The sequence below is a fragment of the Camelus ferus genome, chromosome 26 (genome assembly GCF_009834535.1).
Source record: "Camelus ferus isolate YT-003-E chromosome 26, BCGSAC_Cfer_1.0, whole genome shotgun sequence".
Taxonomy (NCBI): Eukaryota; Metazoa; Chordata; class Mammalia; order Artiodactyla; family Camelidae; genus Camelus; species Camelus ferus.
Window position 1 is genome coordinate 2,962,048 of NC_045721.1, and position 20,626 is coordinate 2,982,673.

General features: G+C 50.1%; 1 protein-coding gene across 1 annotated transcript in view; it reads left to right on the forward strand.

Annotated features, from left to right (window-relative positions):
- Positions 1 to 3,082: 3,082 nt before the first annotated feature.
- The window catches only part of ZMAT4 (zinc finger matrin-type 4), a 284,740-nt gene continuing 267,196 nt past the window's right edge, over positions 3,083 to 20,626 (forward strand). The window contains exon 1 of the mRNA XM_032468401.1: positions 3,083 to 3,229. The gene's annotated coding sequence lies outside the window, so the exon portion shown is untranslated. The remainder of the gene's footprint in view (positions 3,230 to 20,626) is intronic.

The window sequence follows — 20,626 nt, forward strand, 5'->3', positions numbered from 1 at the left end:
AGGGAATCAGATTACATACAGTTTCACAACAGCCGTCAGCCACAGCAGAAAGCTGTGAGTATGTTCCTCCAAGTTTCTCTCCTTGGGAATATGAGCCGGGAGTTTTCTGAAAAACCCTCCACCCATCCAATGCCAGTTTTAAGAAATCTTGCTAATATCATGCTTCCTTATATGGTATTGTGTGGCTTAACTCAATTAGCAAAGATGTAGTGTTGAAAGTCACCTTCTCTCTCTCTCTCTCTTTTTTTTTTTTTTTTTTTTTGCTGTTGTTTTTCTCTCCCGTTTTCACACATTTCCTTCTTTCTTGGCATTGGCTAGATTTATTCTCCTCTTCTCCCTTTTAGGAACAGAATTTGGCATAAATAAATGATAAGTGAGAAAATGTTATAAGCAGGGGAGTAAACACAGGATTTCTCCAGCCTCCTACTGTGGGTCAGGGTGATCTGTTGTAGTGAGTGGTTACCCACAAGAACAGTACCTCTAAACGGCTGTTCTTTAATTTGTGTTTTAATAAATAAACCACAGACTTTCCTTAATTACTGAAAAGGAAATGTGAACCCTCCCCTTTAGCCACCAAAGCCTTTCAGGCTGTTTGTGCTCTGAAACTGTGAAGTCAGAATGGACCACTTTTGCCAGGGCACTGTCCACAAAATAGAATTCGGTACATTTCATACCCCAGTGCATTTAAATTGTATGGAGCTGATGTGCAGTACAAATGGACGGACCAGTGGAATCTGCATACTTAATCTGCGCTCTCTAACTCTCAGAATTAAGCAGCTGATCTATGGGACACAAAGGGATCATCCTTCGCTCAAAGAGAATGTTTTATGACCAGGCAGTTTAAAAGGCACTGCCATAAACAACTGTTTGTAGCTCTCTCTCTCTCTCTCTCATCTTCAAAAGGCGAAATGTACATGGAAGGACATGCCGCTTTAGACAAAGCATTTTAGAAAAATCACTTGAAATGCTTTATTTTTCCTTTGAGGATGACTGAACTTTTGACAGGTGCTCAAGAGAGTTCACATAATTTAGTTTATTTCTCTTATTTTTTTTTAAAGAGGGGGCAGAGGGATTGTGTGAAGGCAGAGAGTTGAAGCCTGCTTTCTCTTGGAAGTGGAAATCTTCCAGCTTAAATCATAAACGTCTTATTGATGGATTTTACACTGTGACTGCACAAGCCAGGTTTTCTGGGACAGGGTGAGTTTTAAATGAACAGCGAAGTTTAATTGCATCCTCATACCTTGGTAAGAATTTCACCTGGACAAATGAATGAAATAGAAAACAAGTATTTTGCAACATCCCTCGCACTGGTTTGTGATTCCTAATATCCAGTCATCTCCACTTTGCCATGCTCAGATTTGGAAAGGTCTTATGGAGATGACTAAATTTTTTTAGGTCTGTGGCTCATAAATAAAATGTGCTTCTCATATCTTCTCATTTCCTTTACATGCTCGAGGGAAAAAGAAGATGCTGAGTGATGAGCTGCCTCATTTTCCGGAGAAGAGGGGCACTGAGAGCTCAGAGGGATGGCTGTAGCCATCACAGTGTTCAGTCCTGAATTTTTACCTCCTGGACTCCAGGAGGGGTCCCCTCCCTGCCCTGCCTGCTCGATGAGTGATCACAGCGGAATGGTGATTCCTAGAGGCTCAGAGGCACACTCGAAGTCGTGAATTGGGTTTTCTTAGTCAGCGCACCTATGAAGTGCTCGGTGCTGTCCGTGGAGTGGTAAAATCGCACAGGTTACCAGCTCTGTCCTCACAGAGCTGGCAATGTATTTAGGGAAGCCAGGTCGATTCCTATGAAGCAGAAGCTCACTGGACGAGGCAGGGGGAACATGCCATTTGCTTCCAAGGATGCTGATGGTAATAAGGATTACACTTGTTCAAGGCTACAGGGAACAGACTGGAACCCCAGCCTGTTCCCAAAGACGTGCAGATCCCAGCAGGAGAACGGGGAAGCGCTAGTTTCTAACTGATCTGAAATTTGGTATTCTAAGGGCTTTCTTTCAAAGACCTTTTAAAAAATTCTTTTTCTTCCCCTTAAAAAATTCAGCTATCAAAAAAATGTCCTTTCTGTATGGTGAAAAAAAATACATTAATGGGCAAAAAGGGCAAGACTTGTGCTTTAATGATTCCTTGTTGAACAGGGAAGAGCATCTGAGCTGTTTCCACCCCTGGATGAGTTCCTTCTCCCCTCTTCCCTTGCTGTGGCTGATGGTGTGAGTCTCGGCAATTCACAGAAGCCACGCGAGAATAAGCGAAAGTGAGGGTCCGAGGAGAATTCCGAGCTCCGGATGCCTGTCGCTCTGGACCTCCCCGGGAGACCAGTGAGGAACTGCAGACTTTGAGTGACTTTAAAAACATCTCTCCTGAGACTGAAGAGGGTGCCAAGGGAAACTGTTCTTCTCAGGTTGGGGGCTTAGGTGGACCATGAGGGAAACAACTGATGGATACATTCTAGTGAAGGAGCAAAATCTGTTCCCCTAAATCATCTAAAATGACCTTCACATGCCCTCCAGGGGGGCGGCCTGGGGGGAAAAATATCACTAGATTCCTTCAGCCCTTACCTTGCTCTGCTTTGCAGGGCCCGCGTTACACAGACAGAAACCCCACAGTCACATTTCTCTCTGCCCTCAGGAACGTTCACCAGTTGGGGGAAAAATAAGGCCAGAAAATTGTTGCTATGGGTTCTGTTTTTGTGGAAGTTAAAATGCTGGTGCAAGAATCTGATTGCTTGATAGCTCCATCTCTCTCTCTCTCTCTCTCTCCCTCTCCCTCTCTCACTCACCTCCCACCCCTTCTCGGCTGGCTCTCTCTCTCTCTCCCCCACCCCCCACTTTTTCAGCTCTCCCCTCCTCCCTCCCCTGGACTCCCGGTGCTGCCCCGACCCCGGGCCGGAGGAGAGCCTTACAGGTTGTCAATGAAACCTGGAATTATTTCCTTTGATGGCTTAGATAATAGTAGAAGCCAGAGCAATGAGTGAGGTCGTCTGAAACCAATGCAGTCCTGCCCGGGACCCGGGAGCCAATCGCAGGAGCAGAGGGCGGGGCGTCGGCGCCAGCAGATAATTGCTAAGTGCATCGCTAGCACAGTTGGTCCGAGCTGCCGAAAGGTCTGGTCGCAGAGACAGGAACGCGGAATCCTCAGCGTGCTCCATCCCGGCAGCATCGCTCCACGGCTCGGCAGGGCAGCGAGCCTCCGGGCACCGGCCCCTCTGCTCCGCGGAAAAGGTACTCCCGCTGCGTCCCGGGGTGGGGGCTGCGTCTGCTCTGCCAGCCTCAGTGGCTTACAGTTCAGCCTATTCAGAGGGGGTTGCAGGAAGAAAAGTTTGGGGGAGGAAATGTGACAAAGGTGGGAAATCACCGTCTTTTGTTGGGAGAAAAAAAAACCAGCTGACGATTTGAAAAACTTCTGCGCTGTCTAGAACCGGATTTGTTTACTACTCTCGTGATTAGCCTGGCTCAGGTGTGTGAAAATAGGGCTGGCCGTGGGCTGGGGTGCCTGCAGGGCTGGAGTGTGGATTCAGGTTTGTTGGGTGAAGGGAGTTGGACCCTGGACGTGCTGCTTCGTGGCGGACCCATCACTGGGAGGCTGATTCTGGGAAGCATGATTGATTGATTGGTTTTTTTGTTTTTGTTTTTGTTTTTCCCACCGTAGGGTCTTCCCCCTTGACGTTAACTTGACTTGCTGTCCCCCAACTATTCTGACCTTCAACTTGAATCCTTCCTCAAACTTCTGTCTCCCCCCCCCAACCCCCCCGGCCTTGCCCACTTTGTCTCGGCTCTTTTAATTTGGTGGAAGGAGACGTTTGTTTCCTGGGGAGTGGGTGACTGTCCTGTTTGATCTGCTGGGCATCGGGTGGCACACAACTTGGTGACAAACCAACCAAACAGTTCTCACAGGAAAAGACATCACTCCATTGATTAGCTCCCGAAAACTCTGGAAGACTGTCCAGGCTTGGTGTGTAGTGAAATAAAAGGGATGGAGGGAAATTGTAACCCGTGTGAAGATTACACCCTCCTCAGGTGTGGGCTGTCGGGGGCTAAGCAAGCTGGTGGCTCTGGAGTTGGGGTCTGGTGGAAGGGGCAGGCTCGGGGGAGGGGAGGGGACGGGACAGAGGCGACTCTGGTTACTTGCGCAGGTGCTTCTGTGGCTGAGAGATTGCTGGGGTCACCACCCGCACTGCTGGTGATGACTGCTCTTCGAGGAAAAAGCTGGCCATGGCAGGAGGCTGGTCCAGCCTCGTAGCATCCTTGTTCATTTCTAAACAGTGGGACCACAAGGGCCCTTCTTGTTCTGAGTCCCACTTCTGGTCCTGGGGAGAACTCCTTTCCCCGAGCGGAAGGTTTTGGGTAGGTGGGCCTCCCAGGAAGCAGGGTCCCCATGGGAGAGAAGGTGATGTGCTTGGTCTTGAACTACCTTCCTGCTTTCGTGCGGGCGGCTCCTCTTTGAATGTCCCGCAGCACTTCATCACGTGTGTCCTCTGACCTCCTGGATGCTCGGAGGCTGCCAGTCCAGGGCTGATCTCCCACGTCTGTCCCTGAGGCTTGAGAGAGTTCAGGGGGGCTTCCTCCCTCTGACTTCTATCCTAGACCTGATGCCGGGAAGTTGGATTCCCAGTCCTGGCAGGACGAGGATGCTGTGGGAGGGCTCCTCCAGGACACCTGGTCCCCACGACACCCTTCCCGCCGGGATGCGGATGACAGCCTCCGTTCCCTGGCTCCACAAATCACATTCACTCTTTAATTCGTATTTTCTTTCACCTCCACAACGGCTTCTCCCCCACCTCCTTTACACAGCTATTTTAGGTGGGAGCTATTATTGCTGAATCTCTACTCACAATGGTTTAAAAAAAAAAAACAACACAGCTTCCTGACTTTTTTTTTTTTTTTTAATTTTGGTCAGGATACAGTCAGCTTTCTCCTCTGCACATGTTGCCTGACAGTAAACAAAACAAGCTTGCAGCCCGGCAAATTATAATGCCTTTGTGTTTGGGAGCCTGGAGTGGATGCTGAAGTTTTTTTGGCTGTTGGGGCATATTTGGTCCAAGACCTTCTCCTCTGTGGTCTCTCTGGGGCATGTGACTCCCCCAGGGAGCCCAGGAGAGGTGACACCCAGCGGGTGGGGGATGTTGAGAGGGGGCACCTTGGTTTTCACGAAGGCAGTAATGCAACTAGAACATGCTTTTGAGTTTGAGGGATGTCTAGAACCGGGAGCAGGTAGCGAAATTGAGGATCCCTTTGCCTGATGCCAATCTGCCTGATTTCTGTCGTGATAGAGGACATTAAAAAGTAAAGCTGTGAAACAGCTCTGGAGTGGTGACTCATGCAGGGAGGGTGGGGGAGGGGGTGGAGGGAGCTGAAAAGTACAAGTGGGGCACACCGGGACACCTGCCTGTCCTCCCTCCCCCTCTTCCTTGTAGTTCCCCATTTGGAACAAAGATCATTAAAATAACAACTTTGGGCTAAAAAAAGCATAATGGGAAGTGAAGGGTAATTGACAAGCCACAGAACAACAGAGTTGTCTCAACTTCACCTTGGATGGGGCAGGAAACCCAGAATCCAGCCCCTCCGTGATCCAGTTTGGAGAATGTCATCGCTGGCTGGTGTTAGGCTGATCTGTTCCCTGTGAAGCCGGGCGCCTGTGTGTGTCTGAAGGGACTGATTAGTGTTCAGGAAATTAAATTTGTTACTCATTTCATCAAATGTGGTAGCTTAAGCCCGGACCTTGGAGAAGGGCCATCCAGCCGTCTATTTTCTCCTCTCCCCAACCGGCCACCCAGGACGTCTCCTGTTTAACTACTGTGCCGTGAAGGGGTTGCTTCTTTCCGCTTGCACAAGCCCCAGGTGATTTACCTGGCGAGCAAAAGCCCCTTCCTTACTTTTCTGCCCCTTTCCCTTTCCCTTCTTCATCATAAACGCGTCCGTAAATCATCTGTTTGCTTTGATCTTGTCACTTTGAGCCGATGAAGTGGCTGTTAAGGAAAACTGGCCCCTGAAACAGGCTTGAAAAACGTATGACAATGTTTATCAGAGAAGAGACTTTCAGCCTTCTATTTTAAAATTTTATTTTGTGGTTTGGGGAGAAAGCAAATAGGCACATGGATTGTGTTAGGTGTATTTGTAAACGCTCTTGAAACGTCTTCTTTTCCCTCGGTGGATGTGTGGACGCCTGGTTATCCTGCGGGGGTGTGTCTGGAGGTTGGAAAGGGTCTGGAGCATCGTCTGAAAGGTGGAGAGGTTGAAGTGTGATGTTTCTGTTTATTCAAGACAGGCTGAAGGCTGTTTTGAAATCTAGGCTCTGAAATGCATTCACTCTACTCTGTTATTTCTCCGCTCCCTCCATTCCTAGAAAAATTTCTAGCCAAAATTCTTAGTGAACTGTTCACCTGACTCCCTTTTCCATACATTCACGTGGCCCCCCTCCGCCCTCCCCGCTTGGGAACTATTTCACGCTGAAGCGGGTACCTGAACAATCTCGCTTAATCCGATAGATGCCTCTTTTCTTCCTCCCCTTCTGGTTTTTCCTTCCTGTCACTTAAGGGCACCCTAGAGGTTGAGATTTAATATTAGACACCATGCTTCCCTCACTTCTGAAACAGCGAGCTGGGAGAAGTTAGGAATTCTGGGAGGCACAGGGAATCAGCCCTGGGGGAGTAGGGTGTTCAGTTCTATATCTCACCGGGGCTCCTGGGGTGATGCGGCTGCCCTGCGGGAGGCAGGCAGGCAGATGTTTCTGGGCACAGGTTGGCTAAGTGCACAGGGATCCCCGCCAGGCACAGCCCCCACCCCTCACTGTGCCAGGCTCACCCACCCTCAGCCCCCACGCATGGGACTGACCTTGGAAACCAGCAAGCAGTGAAGTCTGTTTCTCCTTCTCCCATTCTTTGTTCTTTGTTCTCTCCTCATCCTTAAATCTCTCTATCCAGAGTAGGATTGAATCGACTTGTTCCTACTAAGGTGTGAACCGTTAACAATGTTGCCACTTTTGGGGGGTATCTGAGTTCTTCTTGGGATTTGAAGCTGTTCGTAGTGGAGTTTGGGACACCTGCTGTGGGGCTGGGGAGACAGAGTTTGGATCCGGAGTGTCTGCAGATGTCGCTTATCACTTTTCAGTTAGGGCTCGTTCTGTCTTGCCCACGTCAAGGACAGGCTGTAGCTGCTTAGGGCACTGGACGGGCAGTATTTGGGGTCTCAAAGCTGGAGATCCCTTGGATTTGACCTTGACCACGCTGCTTCTATTTGCCCTTTTCTGACCTTCATGCAGAGCCAGGGGCTTGGACTGTGTTCTTGTCAACGCTTTTCTGCTCCGAAACTCTCTCTGGCTTTTGCCGCTGGAACCCTGCATCCAGCTGGGGATGTTACGGCCCCAGAAGGCCTTGGGTGTGCAGAGCGGCTCCGATGCGGGCCACAGTGCGCAGCGAGGCTTCCAGAGCCAGGACCCCGTGGATGCAGGCGGCAAGGAGTGGTGGATGCTATACCAGAAGGAAGACCGGCTGAGGGGTGATGTAATAACTGATTTTGGTTTCGGAGGGGATGTTATATGGAGGATGGCGACCAGCTGTTCTCTAGCTCCAGTAAAGGATTGAACGGGAGAAAATAGACAGAAATTGCAACAGATGGACTTAGATTAGGTATGAGGGAGAATTTTCCATCAGCAAGAGTTGTTAAAAAGGGAAGGTTTGGAGCCTCCATGCTGATCTTTAGGAAATGGAGGACCAGGAGATTCAGCTGGAGAAGGAGGCGAAAGGCATGGGCCGTCTTGTGCAGGGATCCTAGCCGCTTCCTGATGAGGGTCCTTTTTTTTTTTTTTTTTTTTTATCTCTCCAAAACCTCACCTCTGCTCTGGGGCATCAAAGGGGCTGAGAATCAGAGTCCGAGAGATGGCCTCGGCTGCTGCCTGATGGGCAGGACCTGTCTGTGGCTGGAGGACCCCTTGTCACATCTAATCTTTCATTTTCAGATGTGATGAATGAGGCCCAGAGAGGTAACAAGCCTTGGCTCATCCCACGGTGACCTGATGGCAGAGCCGGGACCAGAACCGAGGTCCTCCATCCTGAGTCAGTGTTGTTTGCTTCATAGCTCTTTTTTTCCTCTTGTTTCCAAATGGAAGAGACCATTTCCTTTTCCTGGGCTCCTGTCTCTACCTAACCCGTTGGCAGAGACAGGGACCCACAGTCAGCCGGGTTCACTGAGTGCCCAGTACTGATGCTGTGTAAGGATCTCCAGCTTCCTGGGTTTACACAGCACGCGCTTTGGTCCCCATTGTTGGATGGGAAGGGATTCCTGCAAGGCTGGGGGTGGGAGAATGCGAGCCAGACCCTGGAGCAGAAAGGAGGGGACTGGGTAGAGCTACAAGGACCCGGAAGAGAGATGGGAAAAAAAATAAAGGAGTATTTCATCCAGATCTCACAAAGTAAGAGAATTTAGGTGTGTAGTTCCAACTCCTCCTGGGATGGATGACGTAAACGAGCTCCACAGCCTGCCTGGGATCCAGAGAAGACTCTTCCCCCGTTACCTTTACCCAACAAAACAGAATTTTGCATTTCACTGGGATTCTCATTTCTGAGAGAAGCTTCTACAATGAGGGGCTGAAATTCTACCTTCTTCTCAGCCAGACTTGATTCATTTCTGGACAGAAGCCTCTCCTGGGTGCTCGGAGGCCCAGGGAAGGGCGCACTGCCTGACAGGGAGGGTGCTGACTCAGGGCCCAGAGGCTGGCTCCCTGGGGGCCGCGGGGATGAGAGCGGAGGGCTGCGGTCCAGCTGGCGGCCCGCCCGGGGATGAGAACCAAGGCTCGCACTCTGAGCAAGAGGGGCTGGGGACGGCTTTGCCTTGTGGTGGGTTGATCCTCTTAAGCAGCGAGATCAGTTGGTAAAACTAGCACCAGCTAATACATACGTAATTAGGGAGTGGGTGTGGAGTCACAGAGAAAAAGGGAGAAAAGAGGGAAGTTTGTGCCGGGCTGGCGAGAGGTCACCAGGGGGTGCCTGGCGGGGAGGGCACGGCCTTTGCACGCCTACAGCCTGCTGGCGTGTCTCTGGGCTGATGAAGGCTTCCTGAGCCCAGAGGCAGGTACCCGGGGGTTTGCCAGAAACAGGGTGGGTGTGCTTCCTCTGCCAGAACCTGTATGGAAGGACCACCAGCCCCGGGGGCAGCTGAGCCAGATGTCTGTCCAGAGAACGGCCAGGACAGGAGGTGCAGAGGAACCTGAGGGGGAGAGGACACTGGGGGTACCAGGGACTGGTGCCCTGGATGTGGGACGGACTTGAAGGATGGAGAGAACTTGGGAAGATGAGGAAGAGAGAGGAGGGATGGTTGGCAGGAAGAAGGACAGGAAACCCAGCGGCTGCAGAGCCCGTCCACAGAGGGGAGGGAGCCTGTGACCCACAGAGAACGTGGAGAGACCTAGGTGGGCCATCCCAGCCCAGGGTGGCCTCTCCCAACCCTGCTCCCATCAGTCAGGTCCTTTTCCTTCAGAAAGAGGTTCAGCTGACTTCTTACTTCTGCCCTCAATTTTGGTGCCACGCACTGCACGAGATACAATATAATGTCCCGGGTGCAGGCTGCACTGGGTACCCTGCCTGCCTGCAGAGAGGATCACCTGAAGGGGGACTTGAGAACTGAGCTGGATCCCAGCAGGTGATGCGGGAGGAGATGGGGAGGAGAGGAGGGAGAGGACAGCCACCTTCAAGACATAGAAGCCTGATGCAACAGTGCGCCTGAGCGTGGCGGTGAGTTCCGTCTGAGCACAGGAAGGACGCTTTGGGGATGGGGGAGGAGGAGACGTAGGTGCTATCAGATAGAGAGAGACCAGCTGGCCAAACGGAGGGGGTGGAGGGGTTTCAGGCAGGAAAAGACGGCCACATTGGTGTTTAGGGAAAATGGGATGTGCAATGGAGGTGGGGGATGGGTGGGGTTTTGGAGGGGCAAGCCTGGGATGGTGAGGCCAGTTCTGAAGTCATTTGCTGCCGTCCAGGTGGGAAAGGATGAGGGCCTGAAGGAAGAAGTCTAGGAGACGAGAGACAGCATCAAAGGTTGATGCTCTGATTTCGTAAGTCACACTGGATTGGGCAAAAATGAAGAGGAATTATTCACCCTCGGAGAAGAGGCTGTCAGGTGAGAGGAAAGTCACATGTGAGATGAAAAGGAGAGGGGGGTGCCCCCCTCTGAAGACAGGGCGAGGGCAAATGGGTTTAAACAACTGGGAAGGGATGTAAGCTTAATGGAAGGGATTGTTAAACACGGGGGCCGAGTCATCAAAGGCGGCTGTGGACTAATTCTCTGCTCCATAGAGCATTCACAAATCGGGCTGTCCCGACAGAAAAGTGGACGACGGATGTGAAGAGATCGTTCAAACACAGAGAAAAGAAACACACGTGTCCAGAAAAATATGCAAAAGTGTCCGACTTCATTCATGAGTAAAAGATAAAATTCAAAACGAGATACCGTGACCCACCTATCAGAAGAGCAAAACTAAAAATGGGTATCGTGTTGTTAAGAGCGCTGGAAATGGACATTTTCAGGCTTAGCTGGTGGGGAGAGAATCTGCAAACACGAGGCACGTGTCTCAAAACCACACCCTTTGAACCAGTTACTAATTCCTCTTACAGGGATTTATCCCAAGGAAATCACTTGAGCTGTGCAAAATAGTTCTAATCAAGAATATTCCTTTCAGCATTATTCATTATATAACTGTATGGGGGTTTAGTTAAATATTATATGGTTCATTCATCAAGTGGAAATCAAAGAAGCTATTAAAGTGACATTGAAGGATATGTAAGAATATGGGAAAATGCTAACAATATATAGTAAGTAAATAAAGGTTTAAAAGTAAATACAGTATAAATGTGATTTTTGTAAAAATGTGTGTGTAGTTATGAAAAATAGAACGGAATATAAATATAACAGAGTGATAACAGTGGCTATCTACAGGTTTTAGGAAGAGCCTGGTTTTTTGCTTTGTTCAACTTTTCAGTATTTCCCAGATTTCCTACAGTAAATGCACAAATCAGAAAAACACACTCTGTAAGTCAGTGACTCAAACCATGAATGCTGGAACAGCGACTGTACCTGCAGCCCTGGGTCAGGCACTGTTGTCACTAAAAAGTATAATGCGGGCGGGGAGGGGAGGCCTTCCGTCCACTTGGTGAGACCAGATCAGTGTGCACAGGTGCCGCAGCACGTTGGTGAGGGCTGCATGTCCGCTTCAGGTGTCCAGGGGGTGGGGGCTCTGGGCAGGGCACGGTGACCCTGGGTGGTGACATTTGGTCCCTCCTCCCCACCTCACCCCCAGGCCCTGTCTCCAGTGGTCAGACCCATGTTAGCATTTCAGGTTGGATGCTGACCCGCGTCACGGACATCTGCTGATTTCACCAGGGGAGAAGGTTGAGGCTCAGAGAGGCTGAGACTCGGCCAGGGTCACAAAGCCAGTGAGTGGCAGAGCTTGGTCACAGGGCACTTGGATGTCAGAGGCTGTCCAGATGGGCTGTTGTGGCACTTTGGGTGCTATTGTGGGGGGCTGGCAGAGTGCCACCAGGAAGATGTGTCACCTCCATCCCCTTCTACCAGAAACCCTGCCTTTTGCTTAATTCCCTCATTAATTAAGACCCAGTGCCTGCACTGACAGCGATCACATTTAGAGAAGGGACTTTGGGTGCTGAAGGCTCTCCGGAGGCGACCTTTCCTCTCTGCCTCCCGAGGTCTCATTTGTCGCTGCTTTTCTGGAATGTCTTTGCTTTCCACTGTGGCTTCCTTTTGTTACATCAACTCTGGGCGGCGGCCTGAGAGTCTGCTCCCGGTGGAAATCACAGCTGGCTGGCTCTGTGATGTGTGTCCAGGCCATGTGGGGGCTCTGGGGTGCCTTCCCTTGGCGGCTCTGATGGGCACATCCTTGGGGCGTTCGCAGGCTTAATTGGAAAAGTGGCTCGGCCTGCTGGCGGGCTGGGCAAGACAAGGAGGGGTGGGAGGCACGTGCCTGATTTGCTGCTCTATTTATTTTACTAGTAATGCACATGTGTATGGTGTCCTGCGTTCCCAAGCCTCGTAGGTGGCAGGGGCAGGCTTCCTTACCCCCACTTTGCCAGGGAAGAAGTTGATCCTCGGAAAGGCAGAGCCACTCTCCCCAGGTTGTCGGGGCTACAGGCAGAAGGGCCAACGTGTAAAGAACCAGATTTTCTCCTGCAAATAAATACCGCCTTACAGCAAGGTCCTACTGTCCAGCACAGAGACCTATATTCAATATCTTGTAGTAATCTATAATGAAGAAGAATGTGAAAAGGAATATATGTACGTATACATATGACTGAAACACTATGCTGTCCATCAGAAATGGACACATTGTAACTGACTATACTTAAGTAAAGGGAAAAAATACTGCCCAACCTTGTCATCAGCGGAGTTTCTTGCTGCCCTGGGTGTCCTGGGGCCGAGGAGGGGTGGGCAGATGTGGCTGGTGGACCCTGGAGGAGTTAACAGCAGCACTGGTGAGATGACTTCTGGTGCGAGATGTATTCACCTGAGTCCTAACGCGAGGTTGGGCGTAGTTGCAGAGAAAGTGAGTGTTAGTGAGGGTGTGAGTGGTCACAGAAGGCTTGGGAGGCGGGGGGCCCTGAGCCCCAAAGGGAGAGCATGATTGGGACAGAAGGAGGGACATTCTTGGTGTGAGTGGCGGTCTCGAGCCCAGAGCCAGCCAGGGTGTCGGGGCTGCTGAGAAGCTGGGCGTTCCAGGCTTTGCTCCGTTCTCAGGAGGCCCTCTGCTTCATCAGGCAGGGCTGAGAGGACAGAGGGGAGGGTTGGATGGAGGGAGGTGGAAACGGGATGCAGGTTCTTGTATGGATTTGCGCACTTGCAGTGTCTCTCTGGGTTTTGCTCCTGCTGGTATGAATTTACCGTGTGGTGTGGCAGGAGGAGGTGGGGGGAGCCTTGGGACAGTTCGGATTCTGCTGGCCCTCCCTGCCCGCCTGGAACTCAGGGCTTTCAGGATATATGGGAACCGTAGGAGTATCGGGTCAGTGTCAGCATTTTTCTCTTAAAATGGAAAAAATAGCAGGATGTCTGTGCTGATGGACGAGACCCTGTGGAGTCAGCACAGAGGTGATGTGGGGAAGGCGGGAGGTGATGGCCTGGCAGGAAGGGGATGGGCTGCGTTGCACAGGGCCAGGCATGGCCTCAGCTGGCGGCCGAGTGGGGAAGGGGCACCGCAGTCAGAGGCACTGGGTCGGTGGGCATCGGCATGGGGACCCTCTCCTATTGCTTTGTTGTCTCCCTGACTAGGAAGTAAGACTGCGAGCTGTGACAGAGGAGGAGGGGGACCTCAGCCTGTGGTCTATGGGAAGAGATGCCCTCTGAGCCCAGAGGGAGAGGATGGGGGACAATGACAGACAGAGGCTCTCAGTCTCTAAATCAAAATCAAAGCATTCCTGTGATGCTAAGCAAATTCTGGAGAGTTACGACCGAGTTAATAAGGCTGAGATGAGGGTGTGGACGGAGAGTCCTCAAAAATTAGTCTCAGGTTCCTACAGCCTACCCAGTGGCTCTTGTATGACTGTATTGTTTTTAATTGAGATGTAATTGACATACACAATTATATGTTTCAGGTGTACAACTTAATAATTCGATGTTTGTGTACTGTAAGGTGATCACCACAATAAGTAGACGACAGCCACCATGACTCAGTTACCTTTTTGGGGGGTACAATTGTATTCTGAAGAAACGGAAGGGCTTGCCTGGAGTTACGATGATCCTCCCCTGAAATCAGACAGTTGGGTGAGGTGCTGAGAGCCCGTTGGCCGAAGGAAGTTCGCTGAACTTTCTCTCTCTTCCTAAAGCTTTAAGAAGGTCATTTTTTTAAATTAATTATTTTTCTTTACATCTTTGTATGCGGGAGGAGGAAGGTGAGGATGAGAGGAAAATTTCTCTCTCTAGTTTTTACCTTAAGATGTTGTCCTGGGTAGAGATGTGGCTGGCCCAGGTCACGTGATCAGGGTGTGGGGTGGGACTCAGGGTGAGGCTCAGCCCTTGGTGTCTCCCCTTAGGAAAAGGGGCGAGGCTGAGGGGAGATCTCCTCCCTGAGAGGGATTCCAGCCTTCCCCGCCCTTTGGGAAGACGGACACGCTGATACAGACACTGAAGACGCAGACCACCTCCTTGGTTCTCATTAGATCGGGAAAGAGGCTCACAGACCAGGGAAGGAAGGTGACCCGGGACTTTGGTGGGGGGACCAGTCCCAGATCATAAGCCAGCAGAAAAGCAGAACGGATGACTTGACAGAGACCGTGCTGGGGGAACTGAGGATGGTCACAGCCGCGGGAGAGGTGGGGGGTTTGCTCAGGGAGCTTCAGAAAGTGTGCCGAGTGCACTGTCAAGGCAGCCCAGGATGGGGCGAGGACTCAGCCAGAACTGAGGGCGGACAGGACATGTGCTTGGCCCCGGGCCTGTCAGTTTTCTTAAGATGGAACTCTTCTCGGAGGGCGAAAGGTTCAAAACGTCCTGCTCACTTAGGGGACGAGGTCGTTTGTGGGAGCGGTAAAGAGGAATCACTGTCTTCTCCACATCTTCTCCCTGGAGGTCTATTTGAGATAAAACAGAGGATGTGGAAGCGCAGAGGTGTAGGGACGCAGAGCTTATCTGACCAAGGCATCTCCCCAGACGCGGCTCACGTGGTCCGTGTGGCTGATCCAAACTGCAGTTTCCCCGGCTCTGCGTGACCTCCTGATCGCTCACCTCGTGCATCTGTTGCGGGGCTTAAATGGAGTGTTTGCTGCAGAGCATCCCGCATTGTGCCTGGGGTACAGCCAGGGCTGAAGGATGCGTGGGAAGTTACAAAAGGTGATGATGGGGCAGGGGGGAGGGGGTGGTTCCCCTCTAAGGTTGGGCCAGGGTGGTGCGCTGGGGTCTGGAGGAGCCAGACCATGGATTCCGGCTGATTCTGCTTCTGCAAGCCCAGAAGTAGTAAGTAAAAAGGTTGGAATATCTGCTTTGGGATTTCAGAGCTCAAACCCTTTCTCCCAAATATTGCTGGTCCGGGTACCAGAGAGGAAAAACGTAGCATTGCCAAATAGCGCAGTGCCTTCGAAACAATCCTGGGCAGAAAACTCTGCAGAGCAGCAAGGACCATGATATTGAGAGAGATTTGAGGGAACCAGTAAACCTTGCAAAGCTTAGAACAGCAGAGGCATAGATTTCTCATACTAATCAAGTGATTTGTGGGAAAATCCTATCCATCTCCCTAACCTGAGCTGAATCAAGCCAATGATGGCTGTGAGTTGCAGAGTGAGCTCTGAGGCAGGCGCCAGGCTGGTTTATGGTCCTGCAGAACTTTTCTGCGGCATGAATCCCCGGTCAGGCAGGTGACTTCCAAGGAAAGTAACTCCCCCTTCCCGGCCGGCCTCCGTGCCAGGCTCTGTGTTGGGTGAAAGTGTGTTGATGGGTGGTGCAGGGCAGAGCTTTGGGGCGCCCATCATGGGAGGGGATTTAACCTGTGGAGGGGGGACAAGCACACATTTCCCTGAGCCCCTGATGGGTGGGCAGGTACTGGCCAGGCTGTGCACTTAAATGTCTCAGGAGCTGTCTGGTCGGGAGAGATCCTACTTCTGTGTGGAGAGAGATGCAATTGACTTCTTACTCTGCCTCCCACAAGGGAAGGAGTGGAGAATGGACCCTCTGAGAGCTGTTTTCAAGCTGATCTAGGTTAACCCCTTACGGTTGATCCAAAGTATTGCTTCTTTGATTATGAGACGGTATTTCCCAATCTAGGGTAAGTTTAATTCGAGGGCATTCTGAATAACCTCAGGAAGGCTCAGATGAAGCCAGTTTAAACTCTTCAACGTCGAGGGGAGACACTGTGTCATACTTGATCTGGGGAGACGGGCGGTTGTTTGGGTCGGGCGGAGGCAAGGCGGAGATGGGGGGTGGAAACGTGTGAATCTTGGTCCAAGCTGCAGTGGCAAAACACCCACAATGCCGATGGCTATTTTTCTGCACAGAAAAATAAATTTCCTACAGTTCAAAGAAAGGGAAATACTGTGGCTATAAAACCCATGGAAAAATGTTTGACTCTGTGAATAACCAACATAGAAAATTTAGGTTGCATGGGCTGTGGGCTTTGATCCTGGCTCTGAAAGTTAGTTGTTCAGCCTTGTGAAAAAAAGTCACCTAACTGGGTCTCAGTTTCTCCCTCTGCAGAGTGAGGGTGAGAAGGTCTACCTTCCGGGGGTGCCGTGTATTGGTGAGATGAGGCGTTCAAGTCAAGTGCTTACCACCGGTAACAATTCCAATAATCACAGTCATTAAAAAATTCTAACTAAAATGGAAGTGAGATGCCATTTTCCCAGCTATAAAATTACTGAAGTTTAACAAGGATGTGGTTCGGGGTCACGAAGGTCCGGTAGGTTGGTATAACTTCCTGTGCATGGAACCATCACTGGTGCGGTCCTTCTAGAAAGCATGATTTGGGGGGATTTTCATACTTTTGATTTACTTCTAGGATTCTGTACTAAGGGAATAATCAGAAATGCGGGAACATGCGCACGCACAGAGTTGTTCACTGTCATGCTATTTATCTGGAAAACGGGACTCAACTTTCCCCAGTTGCAGGAAGCTAATTAAATACGGTCTGGTACATCCATAGCAGCCGTATAAACGTATTATATAATATATATATTAAAAATATATAAAAATTTGTATAAAACTGAAGAATGTTAATGACAATTTTCATGAAGCCATATGTTAAATATCTTCTAAACTGGCCAATGAAATGTATATACACATGTACATATGTGTATATATTTATATAAACATGAATAAAATACACCAAAATGCTAATAGAGATTCTCTCCAGATGGTGAAATTATGGCTGATTAAAAATTTATTTATTTATTTATTTATTTTTTAGCAGGGGGAGGGGTAATTAGGTCTATTTATTTATTTACTTTTAGAGGAGCTACTGGGGATTGAACCCAGGACCTCGTGCATGCTAAGTACAGACTCTACCACTTGAGCTACATCCTCCCCCACAGATGATTTTTTTGTTTGTTTGTTTTCCTCTTTGTATTTTTTCCTGCAGTTTTCAAATATCTCACAGTAAGCCTTTATTCATTTTTATAATAAAAATAGTAAAAGTCATGAACTGGACATGAGATCCAGTAGCCGAGGGGACTGGGTTCTTGTCCTGTTCGGAAGTGCTTGTCTGTGGATCCGGCATGGTGTAGATGCCCCAGAAGCTTGTGGGAAGGCTCTGTGTCCATTCTCTTCTTACTCCTCTGTCCTGGACAATGTGGGAGAGACACACATGTTTGGAGGATGGAAAGCGCCACTTGGAACAGAGAGGATGAAGTGGGGATGTGGTGAATGCTCTCTGTCCTGAAATCCAGCTGCTTCTCGGAAGCCACGGACCCGGTGACAACCTGCATGTTTGGTCACTGCCAAAGCCCTGGCCAGACTGGAACGGACTCCCCTCTGACCTTGCCCTTGTCCCCGGGAAGCCAGGAAGAGGTGCCTTAAGACAAAGACACAGCACTGCCTCTGCAATGCCGGGGTGATGGAGACACACGCTTGGCAGAGGCATTGGGTCCGGGGCGGGGGTGGCTCCCACGACACAGCTGTCTCCAAGCCTGGCCACGTTACAGGGCGTCTCACCTGCCGCCCCGTGCGTGTTAGGGAAGAGGTCCAATCAACAGCATATTTGCATATCTGTAACTCATGAAGTGTTCCGATGCAGGTGGCTTTTTTTTTTTTTTTTAACAGAAATCACCCTTTTGTTCAACAGATTGCCTTTTGAGGATGTATAATGAGCCAGGCCTTGGATTTGGCGCTGGCTTTTTCCCTGGTGGATAAAGCGGAAGCTTTTGAGAAGCTTGCTCTTTTCTTGTCCCTTGGACAACTTAATTCTGATATATATTTTCAAAATCTGGAATTAAAAAAAAATATTGGTTTTGCTTAAAGTAGGACACACTTGCTTCGGGTCTGTGAAGTATTGTGGAAATACTGTTTTATTATTATTATTATTTCCTTTTGGTGCAGATGTTCCCAAGTGTTATGTAAGTTTAAATATTTTTTCTTTAATTCATCCTTACAGCATCACTGTTGAGATGGGGCTGGGCGGGGGAGCCCTGACTTCAAGTCAGGAGCAGGGGACAGTTTGGGCTTGAACTGTGGTCCCCCTGAGAGCCTCCCAGGGCAGCTTCTGACTTCAGTTCCTCGGGGCGGACTCTGGTGATGGACAGACTATGGCCACTGGCCACTTGGAGGCTCTTGGCTGGGGACGTGCTGTGTGCTCTCAGCTCTTTAAAATTTGCAAATACAATGGCTATTGTGCTATTCTTTCTTAACACTTGGTGCCAGCTTCTGGTTCCCGAAGATCCTCTGAGGCACCAGATAGCAAATGTAAATTGTAACTTTTGTAAAGAGGCAGCCTGGCACTGGGTAACATGTTGTGATGGGTTCTTCCTCTCTGCCTTGGAACGTGCCCAGATGTTTTGCTTCTTTTAAAAATCTGACATGGCCATGGCCGGCTCTATAAATAGTACCAAACATCAGCCATAATACTGGCATGATGCTGAGTGTTTTTTCCTGCCACCCACTGAAAGTCTTGGGAGAAAATTCTCTCTCTCTACACACACACACACGTTTCTAGTTATATTTAGACATAAGTAGAAATCTTGAATGTGTTCAAACACGTACGTGTTTTTATTTCTTTCCTTTTTTTGGAATTAGGTAAGAAGGGCTTAAAAAGCCTTCAACAAATAACAGAAAACAAAATGACTTTCCAAGTATCTGCTGTGTCCATGCACAGTGCTTAATTAAATCAGTCCCTGACATCAGAACTCACAGTCCAGCAAGAGGGCGGCTTTATTAGTAACTAATTGTAACCAGGTTTCCTGGACATGGAACTGTGAAAAGATACCTTTTACAAATTCCTGGGGACTTTTCACAGCTGTATTAGTTTGTCAGCTTTGTGATGACAACGTGCTACAGAGTGAATAGCTTAAACCACAGACATTGGTCGTCTCGGGTTCTGGAAGCTGGAAGTCCTTGGTCAAGGTGGTGGCAGGTGGCTTCCTCCCGAGGCTCTGAGGGTCTGCTCTGGGCCTCTCTCCTTTGCTCGTAGGTGACCATCCTTCTCCCTGTGTGTCTTCACATTGTCTGTGTGTCTGTCACTGTGTCCAGATGCCCCCTTTGCCTAAGGACACCAATCTTACTGGATTGGAGACCACTCTAATGACCTCACTTTAACCTGATTACCTCTGTTAAGATGCTCTCTCTGGGAAGGGGAGGGGGAGGGTATAGCTCAGTGGAGAGCACATGCTTAGCATGCACGAGATCCTGAGTTCAGTCCCCAGTCCCTCCATTAAATAAGTTAAAAAAAATAAAACAAATTACCTCCCCCACCAAAATTAATAAAGCATATTAAGAAAAAGCTTCTCTTTCCAAATAAGGTCACATTCTAAAGGCGTGGGGGTTGGAACATCATATGAATTTGGGGGGTGGGGGGAGGGGTGGCACAGTTCAGCCCATAACAGTGTTCTCTCAGGTAATACTTCCACCTTGGGGAATGACTTTTCTTAAACCATCCCAGATCGCCAGACTGATACTATTTCTCTACCTTTCCCCTCACTAAGGAGCGAGTTTATATAAAAACAAATGCAGACGCACACACAGAAACGCTTTCCCCTGGACCCTCCAAGCCCCGCATCTTCAGGTGAGCCCAGAATGTGGCTCTCACTTACTCAGGTTTTTTTCCTTCAAGAGAGTGCCGAGTGCGTGGTGATGTCTTAGCAGCGGATGAGATGCGTGCACTCGCTCCAGACGCTGCACGGATCAGACCGGTTCTGCGTCTGGAAGTGCCCCCGCACACAGACACCTAATGCCACACCGCCTACGTGCTCAGAGCCGTGCCAAGGCCACAGAGGGGCCCAAGGGATTGGCCCTGCCCAGGAGTTGCCTGTGATGTGGACGTGGAGACAGAGCCCACATCCGATGACCAGAGAACAAGGGAGGTGTGGCAGTGTACCCGAGGGTGCAGCGAACACGCAGAGGAGGGGGTGACCCCTGAATGGAGGTCAGGCAGGGCTGCACGTGCTAGTCTACAGGAGGCTGAACCAGGGCCAGGTGGTCTAGGAAGTAAAAGGGGGAGGGGCTGGGGTCCTGGGCTGTGATGGTGGCGTGAGCACAGGCCCCCAAAGAGGCACGAGCGTGGCAGGTGTGGGAAGGAGACAAGCCTGAGTCTCCAGGCCATCGGCCTGTAAACGTCGGTTATGCTTTGCAAATAGTTCCAGTTTGTGTTTCTCCGAAGTGGAAGTGGCTGAAGGGAAACCTTCCTCCAGCTCATCACAGCATTCTTAGCAATTTCCATCATCGGAGTCCTTTCCCTGGACCTCAAAAGTGGGGCTCCAGTTGACTCTTTCAACCCAGTTCTCAGCACCTCCCTACGCATTGCCCGTCCTGGGCCTGGCTGGACCGCCCCTCATCTCCAGAGACCCTCCGCTGGCCTAAGACATGCTGGTCCCCTCTACCTGATGCCCTGCCCGCAACTCTGCAGGTTCGAATCCCACCCGGCCTTCAACGTTCAGTTCAAGTGTCCTGTGGTCTGGGGAACTTGCCCAGATCTTCTCTCCTCTCCTGTCCTTG